Source organism: Pteropus alecto, unplaced genomic scaffold, assembly GCF_000325575.1.
Source record: "Pteropus alecto unplaced genomic scaffold, ASM32557v1 scaffold45, whole genome shotgun sequence".
NCBI lineage: Eukaryota > Metazoa > Chordata > Mammalia > Chiroptera > Pteropodidae > Pteropus > Pteropus alecto.
This window is the reverse complement of record NW_006442491.1, coordinates 18,418,266-18,436,810: the sequence shown is the minus strand read 5'-3', so window position 1 is coordinate 18,436,810 and position 18,545 is coordinate 18,418,266. Positions and strand designations below refer to the sequence as shown.

General features: G+C 38.7%; 1 long non-coding RNA gene and 1 pseudogene across 1 annotated transcript in view; one reads left to right on the top strand and one right to left on the bottom strand.

The window, feature by feature from the left end:
• LOC112470931 overlaps nt 1-8,742 on the bottom strand; it is a 14,366-nt gene extending 5,624 nt beyond the window's left edge. Inside the window, exons 1-2 of the long non-coding RNA XR_003043084.1 lie at nt 8,583-8,742; nt 4,242-4,304 (exon numbers count right to left, since the gene is read on the bottom strand). This is a non-coding gene — a long non-coding RNA (uncharacterized LOC112470931). The remainder of the gene's footprint in view (nt 1-4,241; nt 4,305-8,582) is intronic.
• LOC112471048 lies at nt 2,661-2,779 on the top strand (annotated as a pseudogene).
• Nucleotides 8,743-18,545: the final 9,803 nt, after the last annotated feature.

Below are 18,545 nucleotides of genomic sequence, written 5' to 3'. Positions count from 1 at the left end.
GGTCAGCAAGGAGCACCTGACTCGCTGAGGATATACCTGGATGTGGCTTGGGTGGGGCCACAAGTTCGGGGAGGCAGAGTCTCAGGGAATCGCCTGAGCAGAGCAACCTCTGTTATCCAGTTTGATGACATCAGGGCTATAGCGGCGCTGTGTCTGGTTCATTGGTAGGGGGCAGGGCTCAACAGGGAACAATGGATACCACCGACACTTCTGTATCCAGCAAGTCTCGCCTTGGCCCTCACTCTGACAATGTCTCCCTGTAAGTCCCTGGTGCCCCCTGCACATAGCCGAATGGGCACTGGTGCTCAGAGCAAGCAAGTCCGTCACTGCGGAAGTCCGCTTTTGGATGTGGCCCCTTTAAGAGGCATCTGCTGCTGCCGCTGCCGCAGCCTCCATCCCGCTCAGCTGCTTGAGACCCGGCAGCCCTGCGTCCTCCCCTGTCCTACCTCCTGCTGTCGCAGGGTGATTTCTTGGATTTCTCCCTAGTTGTATGGCTTGTTCATCAAGATCTCAGGACATTTTTCCTTGCTCCTTGTTTCTATCACAACTTTGATTTGGTCACCAGAGGAGTGAACAGAGCCTCTATCATCTATGCCATTTTTTTCTCCTCTGGCAGTAGGTTCTCTTGAAGGGAAATATGAGTGGAGCACCCCGTGGCTGCCACAGATTGTTAGGAGAGATAGAAAGGAGCTGAAAGTGTATGTTTGGCTAGCCAGATAGATTGACTGATGAGGTATTCATTTACTCATTTGTGTAATAAAATGGTGAAAATGCATAGATCCAACATTGGCAATACTCTCTGAAAGTAAAGCTGCAAAGACAATGGTGACTCAAATGTGCCCACCAACAACATAAAATTGGCATAACCCTGTTGGAAAGTCAAGTGGAAATAAGTACAAAGAAACAGAACTTCTAATTGTTTAATCCAGTTAACAGTACCTCTGGGAATCTATCCATCATAAGCTATTCCAAAGAAGCAAAATGTTATGGGCACAAAGAGTTTCAATACAATATTATTTAAATGGCAAGAAAATGAGAACACTCTAAATGATGAAATATTGTATATTAACAACATGTATAATTATGGACAAATGAAAATGCTTACAGAATAATAGTACATACTAATTACATTATTCAAAATAGCATTTATACTATGGTTGCTATTATGGCAAAATTGACTCTTCAAATGATACTATGAAACTCTTATGAAAATTATGACTTTCTTATTTGGTTAGAAAGCAGGATCATACATAAATTTCCTCATACAGTTTGATGTCCATTAATTGTTTATAACATTTATGTAACAGGTATCAAATTTGACCTGAGAATAAACCAGAACAGTTGGGCCTAAACAATTCAAAGCAATCTTGGAAACTAGCTACCCATACGAAAAAATTTAAATGTCAATTCGCTACCTCGTATCTTAGACTGAATTAATTACAGATGTTTTAAAAATGACAGAGTGAAAAATAAAGTATGAGAAGATTATATAGTTTAATATTTAATTTGGGAGCAAGGAAGTTCTAAGTATGGCAATAAAGGTAAAACTCATGTAAAAATAAACTGATTATATAGCATAAAATGTCAAAAGATATCATTTTTAAATGTATCTATATTATTGCATAAATCAATAGTTCTAATTTACGAGTACTGTTTTGTTGTATGAATATACCACAATTTATTTATCCGCTGATTTGTTGATGGACATTTGGGTTGTCCCCAGTTGGGAGATGTTACAAATAAAGTATCTGTGAACATTCATGCACAAGTCTTTGTATGGAACTGTTTTCATTTCTCTTAGGTAAATACCTAGGAGTGGAATGGCTGAATCACATAATAAGTAAATACTTAACTTTTTAAAGAAAATACCAAACTGTTTTCCAAGATGGTTGTGTCATTATACATTCCCACGAGCAGTATATAAAAATTCTAGTTGCTCCTCATCTTCACCATTTGGTATCATCAGTTCTTTTCATTTTAACCATTCTAACAGGCTGTAGTATAACTCATTGTGTTTTTTATTTGTATTTCTTTAATAACTAATTACCCCCCAAAAATATATTCTCTATGATTTCATTTATATAAAATTCCAGAAAATCCAAGTAAGCTCTAATGACAGAAGGCAGATCAGTGGTTGCCTGGGGATATGAGGGGTGGGCAGAGAGGACTGGTGGGAGAAATTACAAAGGGGCATGAGGACACTTTGAGGGGTGATGGATGTGTTCATTATCTGATTGTGGTAATGGCTTAACAAGAGTATACATAAGTCGAAAACTTACCAAATTGTACACTTTAAATTCATGCAGTTTATGTATGTCAACTGTACCTCAGAAAACTATTAAAATAAAATAAATTTCAAAGTGAAACTGAAAAATTAAAGTATCCTAAATAGTTAAGACAAAAGCTGAAACATATATAATGAAGTGTTGATACCCTAAAATATACAGCAAGTTAACATAAAGTAACAAGGAAAACATGAAACCTCTAGGAGAAAATGAATAAGTGACGTGAACTGGCAACTCATCCTCTAGAATGGCCAAAAACATGGGCCCCCCCCCCTAAAAAAATCTGTCTTATTGTAATCAAATAAATGCAAATTAAAATTACAATGAGATCTCATTTTTTATCTATTAGATTTTCATAGATTCAAAATATTTGCAGTCTACAGCCATGCTACCCTGAACATGCCTGATCCTGTCTGATCTTGGAAACTAAGCAGGGTTGGGCCTGGTTAGTACTTGGATGGGAGACTACCTAGGAAGACCAGGTGCTGTAGGCATAAAAAATAATAATAATAAATAAATGATTTTAAGCTGACAAGTCCTTGCAATCTGTGAGGTCAACCAAGGGTTGCCTCCCCTAAAAAAAAAAAAAAACAAAAAAACAAAAAAACAAAAAACAACCCCATATATATATATTTTCTGAGTAGATTTAACAGAATAAAATCTCTCTAGTAATCCTTAACATTAATATTATTTGCACTGATGTTATATTTTCTATTTTAAAATGCCTTTTGAGACTTTAATACAATGATAAGTACCCATGTATATCTAAAGACTTTTTAAAATTGGAATCTAAAGCTATCAAATTATAAAAAGTTAAAAAAGGACATACTGTCACCTCATAGTCTTTGTGTAAGCTTTATTAATACTTATAGTGTAAATGTAAACATCCTAACTTTTCTAAAGTCCAAAATGAAATAGTGCATTGTAAGTATTATCTTAATAATATGCTTAAATTAGATTTAATTGTTTTTAGTTAAGATTGTTTTCAAGGTTTCAATAATGTTACACCTTAAACATATTCTTTGATATGAAAATACAGATAATATTAAGATGGTGATATGATAATAACTAAGATTTAAGATTGTCATAGAAGTTTTGAGTTAGAGGAAGAATGAGAAAAATCAGAAAAAGAAAAAAGTAATAGTAAAGCTTTAATATTTGGATAATATATTTTTAACTGTAACCAATAGTCTGAGTACTCATTTTTTCAAGGAAAAAATGACAAGCCTTTTACATGGGACAACTACAGCCACCTGAAGCTTCTGAGCACATGAAATACCATCTCCATATCTCAGTTTCTACAGATACGGCCTTGGTCATAAGGCAGCCGAATGTGAGATTATACCTCCTAGAACACAAAGAACACACTGCCCCTTTTTCCTACTAAAGAAATGACAGTTATCTTTTTCCATGGGAAAACTGACAGAACCAAACTACCTATTCATCAAAACGAATTTCTTTCCCTCCTCGGTAAATCTAGACTACATCTCATGGACTATTTTGCAGTTAAGAGGGCCATGTGACTGAGTTCCGGCCAACAGAATGTAAGTAGAAGTGATTATGTCACTTCTTGGTGACCTGCAAAATCCTTTTGTGAGTATCTCACTCTCTTTCATCAAATATCCTTCAGGAGAATTGTGATACCCCAGGTGACCTTGGTAGCCACATGTTGAAGATAACAGGGCCTCCATCAGCTTGGGTCCCTGACTGACTACCCAAAGGAACAAACCACATCTAACACTACGGATTGGGATGTACTGAGAAGTAAATTAGGTTAAACTGCTGAACTGGGGAGTTTGTTAAATGGGTTAACATTGCCACGACTAATAACAAAAAAAAAAAAAGACAAGAAATAGAGACAAAAATATTTTACAATACTAACCTCTCCTCTGTCAAAGAAAAGAGTCTTAAAATAACAGGCACTAAGATAATCTAGATGTAAAAGAAAAGAGTTACCTCGATGATCATCAGCGGCCACATGCATCTTCCTAGGTTACTACGTAGGTAGATTCTGTGAGCCTATAAATTTAAAAGTAAAAAAGTATTTGCCACAAAAATCAAAAAATTTTTGATCACTACAAGAATAAGGTATTTTTATTTAATTATGTACTTATATGTAAAAATTACAAAGACGTAACTTAGAATCCTTTACTCTGCTTTTTTACCATGGCATTTATTACCTTTTTAAAAATCATTTTATTGAGGTATAATTGACAGACAAAAAGCTGTAGATATTTAATGTGTACAACCTGATGCATTTGGAGTTAAGTATACACACAAGAAACTATCACCACAATCAAGGCCATATGTTTCTCCATCATAGTACTTTCTAATATAGCATGTAATTTACTTACTTGTGATGTTTGTTTATTCTCTACCTCCCCTTACTTAATAATCAGCTTCCCAAGGGCAGGAATCTTAGTTCTGTTTACAGATATATCTAAAGAGCCTTGAACAGGATCCTGCAAATAGTAAGTATTTGTTAGATGAATGAATGAATGAGTTCCAATTGTAATATATGTATAGAAACTGCTTTCAATGTTTCTAAATGTTGGATCTACTCTCATTTGCCTCAAAAAAACTAAGGGATAAATCCTCATAAGGACAGTACCTGCCATCTAAGATAATATGAGTAATAATTAAATAGCCAGAGATAAACATTATAGGTCACATTCTAAAGATGATGCCAAGCAAAATTCTTCAGCAAAATAGCTTACATCCACCTAATTACACCAGAGAAAAAGTTAGGATACATCCCTCGGACCAGCAGATTATTAGGAAGACCAGGGAAAATTGCATAAAGTATATTAGTAATACTGGTAATTATCCTGTAATGCTGAGCACAATACACCGATCCAGCTGCCATTGGTCTCCTGGATAGTCCTTGAAAATATCCCAGACATGCTCTTAGGAGCTTTGCACAGTAACAGTTCCTTGTTACTGAAATGAATCTTCCTTGCTTTGTGTAGGTCTTTGACCAAATGTCACCTTGGTGAGGTCTTTTCTGACTGCCCTATTTAAAATTAAACACCTTTAGCCCAGGAATTCCCTATTCCCTTTTCCTGTTATATTATTCTCCATAGGTGTAATGCCATCTAACATGTTAGATATGTTATATATTTATTTTGATTATTTTTTGTTCTCTGCTACACACTAGAATGTAAACTCCATAAAGATAAATAGTCTTGTGTCTTTAATTCATTGCTGAAACCCCAGGGCCTAGAATAACTGGCATGTAGTAGTGCTCAATAAATATTTGTTCAACGAGTATATAAATGACCAAATAAAATAATATTTAAAAAAGGTAGCTGAATATTACAATTCTATCAGTCAGGATAAGCTAGAACAGCAGATCTCAAATCTTTTTGGTCTCTGGACCCCTTCTTACTCTTAAAAATTATTGAGGACCTAAAAGAGCTTTTGTTTATGTGGACTATATTTATCAATAATTACTACATTTGAAGTTAAAATTAAGAAATTTTTAATAACATACAATGGAATGTTTACTCAGTTATAAAAAAAATGAAATCTTACCATTTACAACAATATGGATGGATCTAGAGGGTCTGACATGAAATACGTCAGAGAAAGACAAATACCATATGTTCTCACTTTATGTGGAATCTAAGGAACAAAATAAATGAACAAAACGAAAACAGACTCATATATACATAGACACAGAGAACAAACTGGTTTTTTCCAGACTGGAGGGAGGGGTTGAGGGTCTAGGTGAAAAAGGTGAAGGGATTAAGAAGTACAAATTGGTAGTTACAAAATAGTCATGAGGATGTGAAGTACAGCATAGGGAATGTAGTCAATAATATTGTAATAACCATGTATAGTGCCAGGTAGGTACTAGATTAACCAAGGGGATCACTTTGTAAATTATATAAATGTCTAACCACTATGCCGTACACCTGAAACTAATATAAAATAATATTAACTGTCATCTCTAGTTGAAAATTTTCTAACTAAAAATAAATAAAAGATGCTTAAAATAATTGTTAGTATTTCTTTATTGATTTAAAAATAGCAATAATAAACTCATTACATGCTAACATAAATATATTTGTTATGAAAAATAAGTATATTTTGAAAAAATCAAATAAGAAAAATGTGTTCTTTTTAATTTCTGCAAATCTCTTTCATAGATTTAATGGAAGACAGCAGAATTTTCGTATTTTTTCTGTATTCATTCTGCTGTCATGTGTTGTTTTGGTTGAAATATGTATAGTAAAAAAAGGAAGGAATATTTTAATAGCTTTTTTAGATAGTTATGGGTAGTCTTCTTTTATATTACACCAAAATTCAACAAATGGTAGTTTCCTAAAGGTTAGTTGCAACATGGAATCTGAAACCACGTCAAAGAAATTTCTCGTGTTCTGTTACATCAAAATGCATTGGTCTATTTTATTCTTTAAATGGATCTGTTACCCATGCATGATTTGGTCACTTCCTGCACTAATCCCTTAGAAAAACTGGTTCACGGTTGTACAGACCTTCCACATTTTGACATGTTTCATTATACAAGACAAAAATACCATATTCATTAATATAACCACTTATCAGAAAAGGCTTTAATATCTGAGAAGCTTCAAACTCATAGTGGTAGATTCACTTTGAATTTTATTGTTGCCATAAATACTATCAGTTGTTTACCTTTAACTGAATGACTCACTTGGAGCACTTGTAAAAAAATGTTTAGCAAATGCCAAAGTCTGGATAGCCATAGTTTGTCAATAAGTCATTCATTCAAGTAAAAATGTTGTTTCATGAAAGGAGTGGCTGGTCCAGCTCACAACTCAGTGACACAAGTTCTTTTTCCTTGAGAGGACCATTACACTTCAAAATTGCTTTTGATGTATTTCCCATTTCATCGTGCAGAATATCAAAAAGATATGTACTCAAAGGGTGAAATTTGATAAAAAATATAATTCTAAGCAAGGATATTCTTAAGTAAAACTAGTTTTGGGGTTTTATGTGGGCATTCTGCTTGCTGGTTTGTTTTTACTGTGAGAGGAAGGTGAAGAAGACTACGACTTGGTACCACTATCTTGATTCCTGCTACAGTGCTAGCGGTTTTATTCACTATTACTTTTGCACCATGAGGGCAAATGTCAACACAGCAAACAAGGCAAATAACGTACTTGCGTCATTAGGAAAAGTTTGGTCCCTCTGAGGACCACCTTAAGGGTTTTAGAGGGCCCCCAGGAGTCCTCTGACCACACTTTGAGGACAGCTAGGCTAGGGTATGTAGCAGGAACAACAACCTTGAAATTTCAATGGTCTTAAAGAAAAAAGGTTTCTTTCTCACTCACGCTACCTGTCTATTACATGTCGATAGGATGTTCTACTCCTCGTTGTCCTCAGGACCCAGGCTGGCTGTTAATATTGCCAGCTACCATTCCAGAAGTAAAAGCAACTCTGCAGGGACTCACACTGGCAATTAAATGCTCCAGTGCTCAAGTGACAGCACGTGCTTCTTCTCACAATGCATTGTCAGAATTAGTCACATGGTTCTACTCAACCACAAGGGAAAAAATAAGTGAAAACCTACCATGTACCCAGAAGCAACAATAATTACTATCATAAGGTTCACATACCAAAATCTTGGACATTATAAAAAATAAAAATGATGTTTTAAACCTTAGATTTTTAAAACATGGAATCTGTTACAGATTTGTGTTTGGAAAAAAATGAGGCTAGAAAAAAGATAAATATAGATAAAATGTGGGAAAGCTCCTTTGTTAGGATTAAATCCAGCTTCATATAATAAAGAAATCAAAAATCAAAAATTTATTTATCTCTTATGTAGAAAGTAGTTGAGAGAATAATTTGACAAACCCACCATGTCATTAACAGCACAGGTTGCTACTTTGCTGCTGCACTATCCCTAACAAATAACCTCCAAACTCAGGGTTACCTCATGGCACAAAATAGGAGCTGGCTCTCCAGCTTTCATGCTTTTTTTCCAGAGAACAGAAGGAATGAGAGAGGACAAAAGGGCCCTCACTCCCACTCCCTTTAAGAGACCTTCCCCAAATTCCCACACAACAATTCTGCTTACATACTACTGGCCAGAACATAGTAACATGACCACTCCAGCTTCAAGGGAAGCTAAAAAACGTTGTCTTAATTCCTAAAGCCAATGTGTCTAGCTAAAATTTGAGGTTCTGTTACTAAGAAAAGAGTCTTTGCCATGGTCTTTGCCATGGTCCTTCCAGATAAGGTGGTGGATATATGAAGGAAATAGAAATAGTACTTTAATATACTTTAAACATATACAATTGTACTTACCAATTATTCTTCAATAAAGTGATGGGGTGGGATGAAAGCAGGATCTTGAAGAGATATTTACACACCGATTTTCATAGCAGCCCTATTCACAAGCAACCCACATGTCCAGCAATGAATAAATGGTTAACCAAGATGTGATACAGACATAATGGAATGTCATTCATCTTTTAAAAGAAAGGAAATTCCGACACATGCTACAATGTAGATGAACCTTAAGGACATTATGCTAAGTGAAAAAAGTCAGTTATAGAAAAGACAACTACTGTGTGATTCCGCTTAACTGAGATATCTAGTCACATTCGTAGAAACAGTAGAATAGTGGTTGTCAGGGGCTGGAGGGAGGGGAAAGTGGAATGTTGTAACCTAATGTGTATAAAGCTTCAGTTTTACAAGTTGAAAAAGTTCTGGATGTTAGTTGCACAACAATGTGTATATACTTAAAACTAAATTATCCACCTAGAAGTAGTTAAAATAGTATATTTTATGTTATTTTTATCACAGTTTAAAAAATAAAATTCTTAATTTTATAATATTTCTTTTTATAGAAATATATCATGAAAATAAGATGAATGAATGGATGATGGATCAATGGAGAGATTCATGAAAGCAAGCATAATAAATTGTTAAGAGTAGAATCTAGGTGATTGGTGGAAAGGTGTTCACTGTAAAATTCTTTCAACTTTGTTGTGTGTTTGATGATTTTCAAAAGAAAACATTGGGGGAAAAGAGTCTGGTATTAAATGAAGGCTTTGAATGACTAATCACTTAGGTTTTTTCTCACTCAAGAATACGTTTTCCTTTCAAGTCAAAGGGAATTTGAAGTCTATTAAGGCACTTCCAAGTGCTTTCCCTCTGCCTCCTGGGCAGCTGCCTTTGGTCACTGTTCCCTACAAAACTTTGTTTAATCTGAGGATGTCGTGGCTGCCAAAACAACTCTGAAGAGGAGGATGCCTGGGGAGTTCCTCCCGTGTACCTTACAGACAGACCCTTTCTCCCAGGACCCATACTTGGTGCCATTCTTACTCAGACAAAGAGTCCCTCTGAGAAGCATCCTACCTGTTACCTGTAGACACAGTGTGTCCCTCTTGATATTTTTAACAAAAATTTTGGGCATAATTTTAGCACCCATAACTCTTTGGGCATGTCAGTAAATAATTTTTAAATTTGGCATGAACATTAAAAAGCTGAGTTCACTAGAGCAATGCAAGCCAGGAGAGAATGTTCCAGCAGTTATTCAAGCTCTTCTCCCACAGCATCATTTATCAGTCAAACACGATGAAATAAGTAAAAGATGTGATATTTCTCCATGCTTGTACCCTTAATCATCATCTCTTGTGTCCTGAGGCTATGATACACGACACAGAAATTCATTCTCATAGAATCAGACAGTAGAAATGCAAGCTGGTGACATAAATCTGATGAAGAATGCATTGAGCCACTTCTGCAAATCCAAAAATTGGGGGACTTAAGGAATATGAGATTCGAACTTGTTGGATTCCAGTCTGCACAATACACATAATTCACAGGGCCCAGTACAAAATAAAAATGTGGGTCCCTTGTTCTAAAATTATTAAAAATTTCAAGGTGGCTATGATAAAATATTAAACCCAACAGAGAGTTATTTTGAGTATGGGGACCTGTGTGACTGCACAGATCACACATCCATGAAGCCAGCCCTAGCCCCCATGGTTATCAAGGTAATTATCTTCACTAATGGGACAAAACATCAGAATAAGCTGAACTCAGAGCTGTTGGAGTGGTGAGAATTGCTGATTTCTTCATGGGAGTACTGACATTCACTTGAGTGAGGTAGGCATGCCAACTGACCCAATGGAAACATTTAGGGATTGCACTTATTTCTCAAGGCTGAGCTGCCTGACCTTGCTGGAATGGGCACCTACTACTGTCATAGAGTAGGCATGCCATGTTGGTTGACTTAATCATAGAATTTAACAGCCATGAAGGTCCATGTCCAGAATTCATTCATGCATTTTGGTAAGAATAACATTTTAAAGTTATGCATCTTCCTTTCTTAAGAATGCAAACCTTAGAAATACCTACATTATCAAGTCATCTCATTTTCTTGATGTATGTATTTCAGAGTAAAGTGCAGGCTTAATTACAAAAACAAGTGATTTATGGATCAGTCAGAGCTCTTCAGGTAATTTATTGGCTATACAACTGAAAGGTCAGGGACAATGTTCAAGGACAACTGGTCTGGGCTCATATGGTATCATTAGAACCCATCTTCATATCACCTCCAATGATAATACATTACCTCCAGCTGTATTGGATTCATTGTCAGGCTATACACGATGTTTCAAGCTACTACAAGAACACATCAACTCCAATACCAAATCCAGTGGGAAAGACAGCTCACTTCCCCTGTAACACAAATAGAAGTCCAAGACCTGAGTCTCCCCACTAGCCCTGATTGGCCTGACTTAGGTCATGTGCCCATCTTTGAACCAATCAGTGGCTGCGAGGATAGAATGCTCTGATTGTCTTAATCTTGGTCACAAACCCCACCCCCTAATCCAGAAATAGAATCAGCTCTTCACAGACTGAGAATGGGGCTGGATGGATTCCCAAAATGGAAATTTGGAAATGTTATCGAAGGAGTAGAGTGGATGTTCTATAGCAAAAGCAACACATGCCTATCATAAGCAAAGAGCAAGCTGCCCCTATCAAGAACATACTGTGTCCCCAGAAACTTATTAGAGGTGAGATCTGAAATCAAAAACTATCCTGAAATTTCTGGCTGTTTTAGCGTCCTGGGCCACAAGCCCAGTTGACTTTTTGAAAGCACCTTTATTTTCTTTCATGAAACAACTGAAATCAAAGCCGAAAGCCAGCCTTAGAGACATGAGTCTAGAGTCAAACTGAGATGCACTGTGATGGAATACACCCCGCAGTTCCCAAGAAGGATTCAGGACTGTGAGTGCTATTTGTTCAGATTTGTTTTTAATTTAGAATTGTTTCTACAGCAAACATTTTTTTAAATTGTCTAGTTATGTTATACCAGTGTTCTCATCGACTTGTTCAAAATGACTCTCCCCATAACTATGCAAATCTAAACTTTTATATAGCTATTTAAACTTATTTTTAATCTATATTTTAATATGCCTCTACTGAAAAAAAATCCATCCCAGTCCCAAGATGTTGACTAATAATAGCCAAACCACAACCTTAAGCAGTGAGAGCTTGTACCTTTTGACCTTCCATTTTACGTTATCTCCTCTATTTTATTTCCCTTACACAAATCCTAATTTACGTAAGGCAGAAGCTTTGCCTCAATTCCATGGGTGCTAGGGCCAACTCATAGCTAATAATGATGAACTTTCACAGGAAACAGGTAAATGGATACTGCTCAGGTAGGTGGGAGGAGAAGATGGGGTACTAGCTTCTGCATTTTCAGAAGACAATTTGCAGGTTCAATCCAACCGAGAAAAAAGTTGCACAAAAAGATGCTGCAATATTTAACACAGAGACGTGCCTCTGTGAAGATGAAGGACAACTCAGGGTCACAAGTGTTCTGTTTATTGCCTCAGCACAATGAGAGGGCATGGCCGAGCACCCATGGCTTGTCATCACAAGCTCACAGGCTGGCAAGAGTCTTACATGCAGTATGTTAGCCATATGCTCCATGTTGCCCCATCATTAGATCATTTTCCTTATGTGGGGGCTTCGTTTCCATGGTGATACAAGTGTCACTGCTGAAATCTAGCTTTAAAATAGGTAGAGCCAGTTCATTGATTCAATAATTTAATAATTATTTATTGAGCACCAACTGTGTGTCAGGAACCACGCCCCACACTCGGGGAGCAGACTGCAACTGACATTATGGTTGGGGGAATCAAATAACAAACATAAATAGCCAAAATGAATGTGTAATATCAGACAGTAATAACTGCTATAAAGAAAATAAAACAGAGTAATGCAATGGAAAGAAATGGGAAAGGAGAACAACCTTAGAAATGGTGGTCAGGAAAGACCTCGCTGAGGAAAAAACAAAACGAAAAACAAAAAACTGAACTTAGAGCGCATGATGACCCAGCTGCACGAAGACCTGGAGAACAGTATTCAGAGCAAGGGACCAGCCAGTGCAAAGGCTGAGCAGGAAATGAGCTTGTTTGGCAGGAGGAAGGAAGGCCCACGGGATTAGAAATAGAACAAAAGAATGGTGAGAGATGAGTCTGGAGGCCAGCTCAGGGTGGCAAGGAGCATGAAATACCAATGGGAGCACAACAAAGGCCTCCCACTTGCACACTAATGGCCAAAATGATCGTCTCCAATTGTGACCTCTACCATAAAACGCGCCATTCGGAATTTACAAGCTGGGAATCCACTCGCTGGGCGCCAGCCCTTAAGGTTATTGACAGGTTAATTTTATTGGCCCTTTATCGCCATCTCCTGGCGACACTCAGTATGCCCACGCCAAGGTCGACACACTGGCTTGATACAGGCATGTACCCGATGCTGAGTGACTCTACTGTCCAGGGCCTTACCAAAGCCCTCCGAATTCTTACTGCTGTCATAAATTAGATCTAGATCAAGGTTCACAATGCATTTCACGAGATACACAGAGATGAGCCTTAGAACTGGACACTTTCATTTACTCGATTAGCTGGACTGAATGCCAGAATAAATCTTTTCAAACAGCCTCTACTAAAATTGAAAAATAATGCCTGATCATATATAAAAATGCCAAGGTCATGCCTGCCCACAATCCTTTTCATGCTAAATTCTTCACCTTTGGGGCATTCTACACCTTAGCAAAATGCTCTGGCAACACCTGTTCTTGCTATTAAAGGTGCTACCAAGTGCTGATTTTCCCCTCCTCCTCCACATGCCCATAACTCTGCTCTTTGTCACCCCTGCCATCCTCCAATGTGAATGCACTAAGGACAGATAATAGGGCAGGAACCTCTCATTATCAAGGGCCCCTTCTTGGCCCCAAATACACTGATTTGGAATCCTGATGATCCAAATTTGCCTAAGGCAATAGCTTTGTCTAAATTCCATGGACACAAGGGCCAACTCATAGCCAATATAATGATGTTTTCACAGAAGGTGGAAATAACTCTACTTGGCTCAGCAGACAATATGATGTGGATAGTGATTGGTGGGCAAAGCAATTTAAAACTGACACACAAGAAATATCCTTAAATAATATGGTCTGGACTTTCCCCATAAAATGATATCACCCAGGATCTACATTCCTTGTAACCCATGGGCAACTCCCGTCACCCGCTGCCCCCTTCCTACACAGCAACAATGGTGGGATTCAGCCATAATGGCCAAGACATGAAAATGCCATTGTACGGCCCTTTTGCTATGCTTAGCTGTACTGGGGGTCATTTGGCTCCTGGGCTGGGAATAGGATACTCCCAACCCAACCTCCAAGGCCATGGGGCCATTATTCATCCTCCTGGTCATCAGGTTTCATTGGGCCTGCCACCCTCTGGAACCAAATCTACCAGGTAGATGGGCTCTTCTCACCCACACTAGAAAGTTCTGTTTCAGAAGATGTGTAAGACTGACGCTTCTGGAAAACAAACTCCATCCAACCAGGCTGTATAAATATGGTCTATCTGGGGTGAATTCCTGTTTCTACCATGTTGGAAATGAGGGTTGCTGCAGAACGAGAGGAGGGAAGGGTGCCCCAGATACGGTCCAACGTCTCATGAACAAGTAAGCCTGGGCCCTGAGGCCCCCCCAGAGGTTGCCTGAGTGCTAGGAGGGCGTTAGGGACAAGACCACTGGTGTCAAGAAGAGGGGGCTTCTCAGAAGTTACAATGTGAAAGGGAGTGTGACAGACAGAATACCCTCGAAGATGCCCACATCCTACTCCCTGAAAACTGAATATCTTATGTTACATGGCAAATTGAGGGAAACTGAGGTTACAGACAAAATTCCGGTTATTAATCAGCTGACTTTAAGACAGAAAGATTATCCTGGACTATGCAGGTGGGCCCGATGTAATAGAAAGTATCCTTAAAAGTAGAAGAGGGAGGAAGCAAAGAAAACCTAAATCACCTTAAGAATACTACATTTTCATTTACAGACCATTAGTAGAAATGTGGATGTTAAAGGTGCTGCTGGTGAGGACTCAGAAGGAAATGAGAAACATGCTATTAGAAACTGGAGGAAAAGAGATCTTGTAATCTAGTGGCTTAGGAGAATTGTGCCCTGCTATGTAGAAAGTACAAGTTACAAGTGATGAACCTGAATATTCACCTGAGCAGATATCCAAGAAAAGTGTTGAAGGCCAAGCCAGATTTCTTCTTGCTGCTTATAGCAAAATGTGAAAAAAAAAAGCAAAATAAACTGAGGGAAGAGCTACTAACCCAAAAGCACCAGGACTTGATGGTTTGGGAAATACTCAAGCTACTCAAATGACAAAGGATGCTAACAAAAGAGTCACAGATAGGGAAACATGCTCTAGAGCAGTGGTCTCCAACCCCTGAGGCCACAAACCAGTACTGGTCTGTGGCCTGTTAGGAACTGGACCACACAGCAAGAGGTGAGCAGCGGGTTGGCGAGCGAAGCTTCATCTGTATTTGCAGCCAGCCCCCTGCTAGCATCACCGCCTCAGCTCCACCTCAGATCATCAGGCATGAGATTCTCATAGGAACGCGAATCCTACTGTGACCTGTGCACACAGGTTTGTAGGTTGCACGCTCCTTATGAGAATCTCATGCCTCATGATGAGATGGAGCTGAGGCGGTGATGCTAGTGCTGGGGCGCGGCTGCAAGTACAGATTAACATTAGCAGAGAGGTCTGACTGCACAGAGACCATAATAAATCAACTGCTTGCAGACTTCATATCAAAACCCTGTCAGTGAATGACAAGTGAAAATTAAGCTGCATTTGGTGGCAGGCTTTATAGTGGCAAGTGAGTTGATGTACTTCAATTGTTCAGCTGCACCTGGTGGCAGGCTTTAAGTCAGAATCCAACACTTATTTTAGTCCATGCATGGCCCACACATTATTTTATTGACCACTTCCCTCCACGCCTCTTTGGTAAGCCCACAAGCTAACTCTAGCCAAAATGAGTGAAAAACAAACATCACTAGAAAGCTTCTTTGAAAAGGGGTAAATGATGAAACAGCAGAAGACTCTAAGACTTCTAAGACAAAAAGAAAGCTGCATTTAAAAGAAAATGCCAAGAATCTTACTTAAATTATGGGTTCATTGCAACAGGTGATTCACATTCTCCAAGTTAATTTTGTATAATATGTGGTGACTGGCTATCCAACGAAGCCATGAAACCTTCAAAACTGCTTCGCCACATGGAGACCAAGCACCCTGCATTAAAAGACAAGCCTTTGGAGTTTTTCAAAAGAAAAAAAAAAGTAAACACGAAGAACAGAAGCAATTACTTAAGGCTACCACTTCATCAAATATGTCTGCACTGGGAGCATCATTCTTAGTGGCTAACTGCATTGCTAAAGCTAAGAATCCTTTACTGCTGGTGAAGAGTTGATCCTGCCTGTGCTAAAGACATTTTTCATCAACTTTTAGGAGAGGCTACAGCTCAAAAGATGGCACGTGTTCCTCTTTCTGCTACCACCATAACTAGACAAACTGATGAAACAGCAGAGGATACTGAGGCACAATTGTTAGAGAGGATTAATGAGTCACAAAACTGAATTGGTCATTTTGTCAGGATATGCACGGACGGAGCAGCTGCTGTGACTGGATGGCTTTCTGGTTTCACTACTCGGGTCGAAGAGGTCAATTCTGAAGTCTATATGTGTCTATATGAAGTCTATGTGAGTCTATGCACTGTGTCATCTATAGAGAAACGATGGCTAGCTGAAAAATGTCACCTGAATTTAACATTTTATAGGATACAATTAAAATTATCAACCACATTAAAGTACATGCCCACAACTCAAGTCTGTTCACGCACCTCTGTGAGATGGACACAGAGCACACAGGTCTTCTCTCATATACAGAAGCGAGACGGCTTTCTAAAGGAAGATCACTAGCCAGAGTTTCTGAGTTACAGCTAGCTGAAAAATGTCACCTGAATTTAACATTTTATAGGATACAATTAAAATTATCAACCACATTAAAGTACATGCCCACAACTCAAGTCTGTTCACGCACCTCTGTGAGATGGACACAGAGCACACAGGTCTTCTCTCATACACAGAAGCGAGACGGCTTTCTAAAGGAAGATCACTAGCCAGAGTTTTTGAGTTACGAGAGCCGCTTCAGAGATTTTAGAAAAAGTCACCACTGGCAGCACATTTCAGTGACACAGAATGGTCGCAAAACTTGCTTACTTGTGTGACATATTTAACTTGCTTAACCAACTCAACCTGTCACTTCAGAAGAGAATGACAACTGTGTTCAAGTCGGCAGATATAGTGGCTGCGTTCAAAGCCACTATATGGAGGTGATGAGTTAATACTGGGATTTTTGACATATTTCAAACATTAGCTGAGATTTTAAAAGAGACTGAGCCAGGGCCTTCTTTCTTCCAGCTGGTGCACGATCACCTATCTCAGCTTTCAAAAGAGTCTGAGCATCACTTCCCAACCACAAAAGGCCCCCAAACTGGGAAGGAATGGATCTGTGACCCATATGTGAATAAAGCAGGTGAATCGACTTTGTCCATGCTAGAAGAGGATCAACTGCTCGAGATCGCAAATGGCAGTGGCCTTAAAAGTATGTCCGAGACAACTTCGAATCTCCATATGTTCTGGATTAAAGTCAAGGTGGGATATCCTGAGATTGCCACAAAAGCACCAAAAAGTCTGTTTCCATTTCCAACATCCTATCTTTGTGAAGCAGGGTTTTCTGCAGTGACAGCAATGAGATCATGGAGTAGACTGGGCATAAGCAACACACTTTGGGTTGTCACTGTCTCCCATCACCCCTGGATGGGACCATCTAGTTTCAGGAAAACAAGCTCAGGGTTCCCACTGATTCTGCATTATGGTAAGCTGCATAATTATTTCATTATATATTACACTGTAATAATAATAGAAATAAAGTACACAATAAATGTAATAAGTTTGAATCATCCCAAAACCATCCCCCGCAACCCCCGTCTGTGGAAAAATTGTATTCCATGAAACCAGTCCCTGGTGCCAAAAAAGTTGGGGACCACTGTTCTACAAAAAATGCTAAGAGTGTAGCTATACAAATTTTTGCTAATAAATATCTCAGAAAGAACAAAAGTTCAGAGTACTCAGTCACACAAAAGGCTTTAAAATAAGCCCATGAAAAGATGCTCAGTATCATTAGTCATTAGGGAAATGCAAATCAAAACCACGAGATACTACTTCATATCTATTAGGATTACTATTATTAAAAAAAAAAAAAGTGTAGGTGAGGATATGGAGAAATTGGACCCTTTGTGCATTACTTGTGGAAATCTAAAATAGTGGCTCTATGCAGCCGTGGCAAACCTGAAGGGTCTGACAGCTGAAGGGCACCTGCCCACAGCATACCCAGTAAACTGGAGCAACGAATGCTTTATGAAAGGGGGATCTGGATGGCATATCTCCAAGTCCACCACAGAAGAGCATGGAGGGGGAACGATGCCTGACTGGACCTGGGTATCAGTTTGTGCCTCATGGCCATAAACAGCTGAAGTGACGCCATGGACAGACAGACTGCTAGACTAGAAGAAAGATGCCCACCAGCCATGAAGGCCCAGCAAGTTCCCAAGTGTATCAAACACAAGAAATCCTCCACCCTCCTCCCCCTGGCACTGGCCTCAACAGGTCTGGGCACAAATTGAGAGAGAACGTGAGCTCCCACTGCACCAGGGAGGGGATGACCTGGAGCCAATTTGGTATTTTTCAAAAAGTTTTGGGCCCAGATGTAGTCAGCAAAGCTGCCCATACATTAAGACAAAGTCCAGGGGCTCACCTACCACGTCTTATACAAGGCCTGACTGGAAACCCCCAGGCACTGACAAAGAACAAATGCAAATCCAG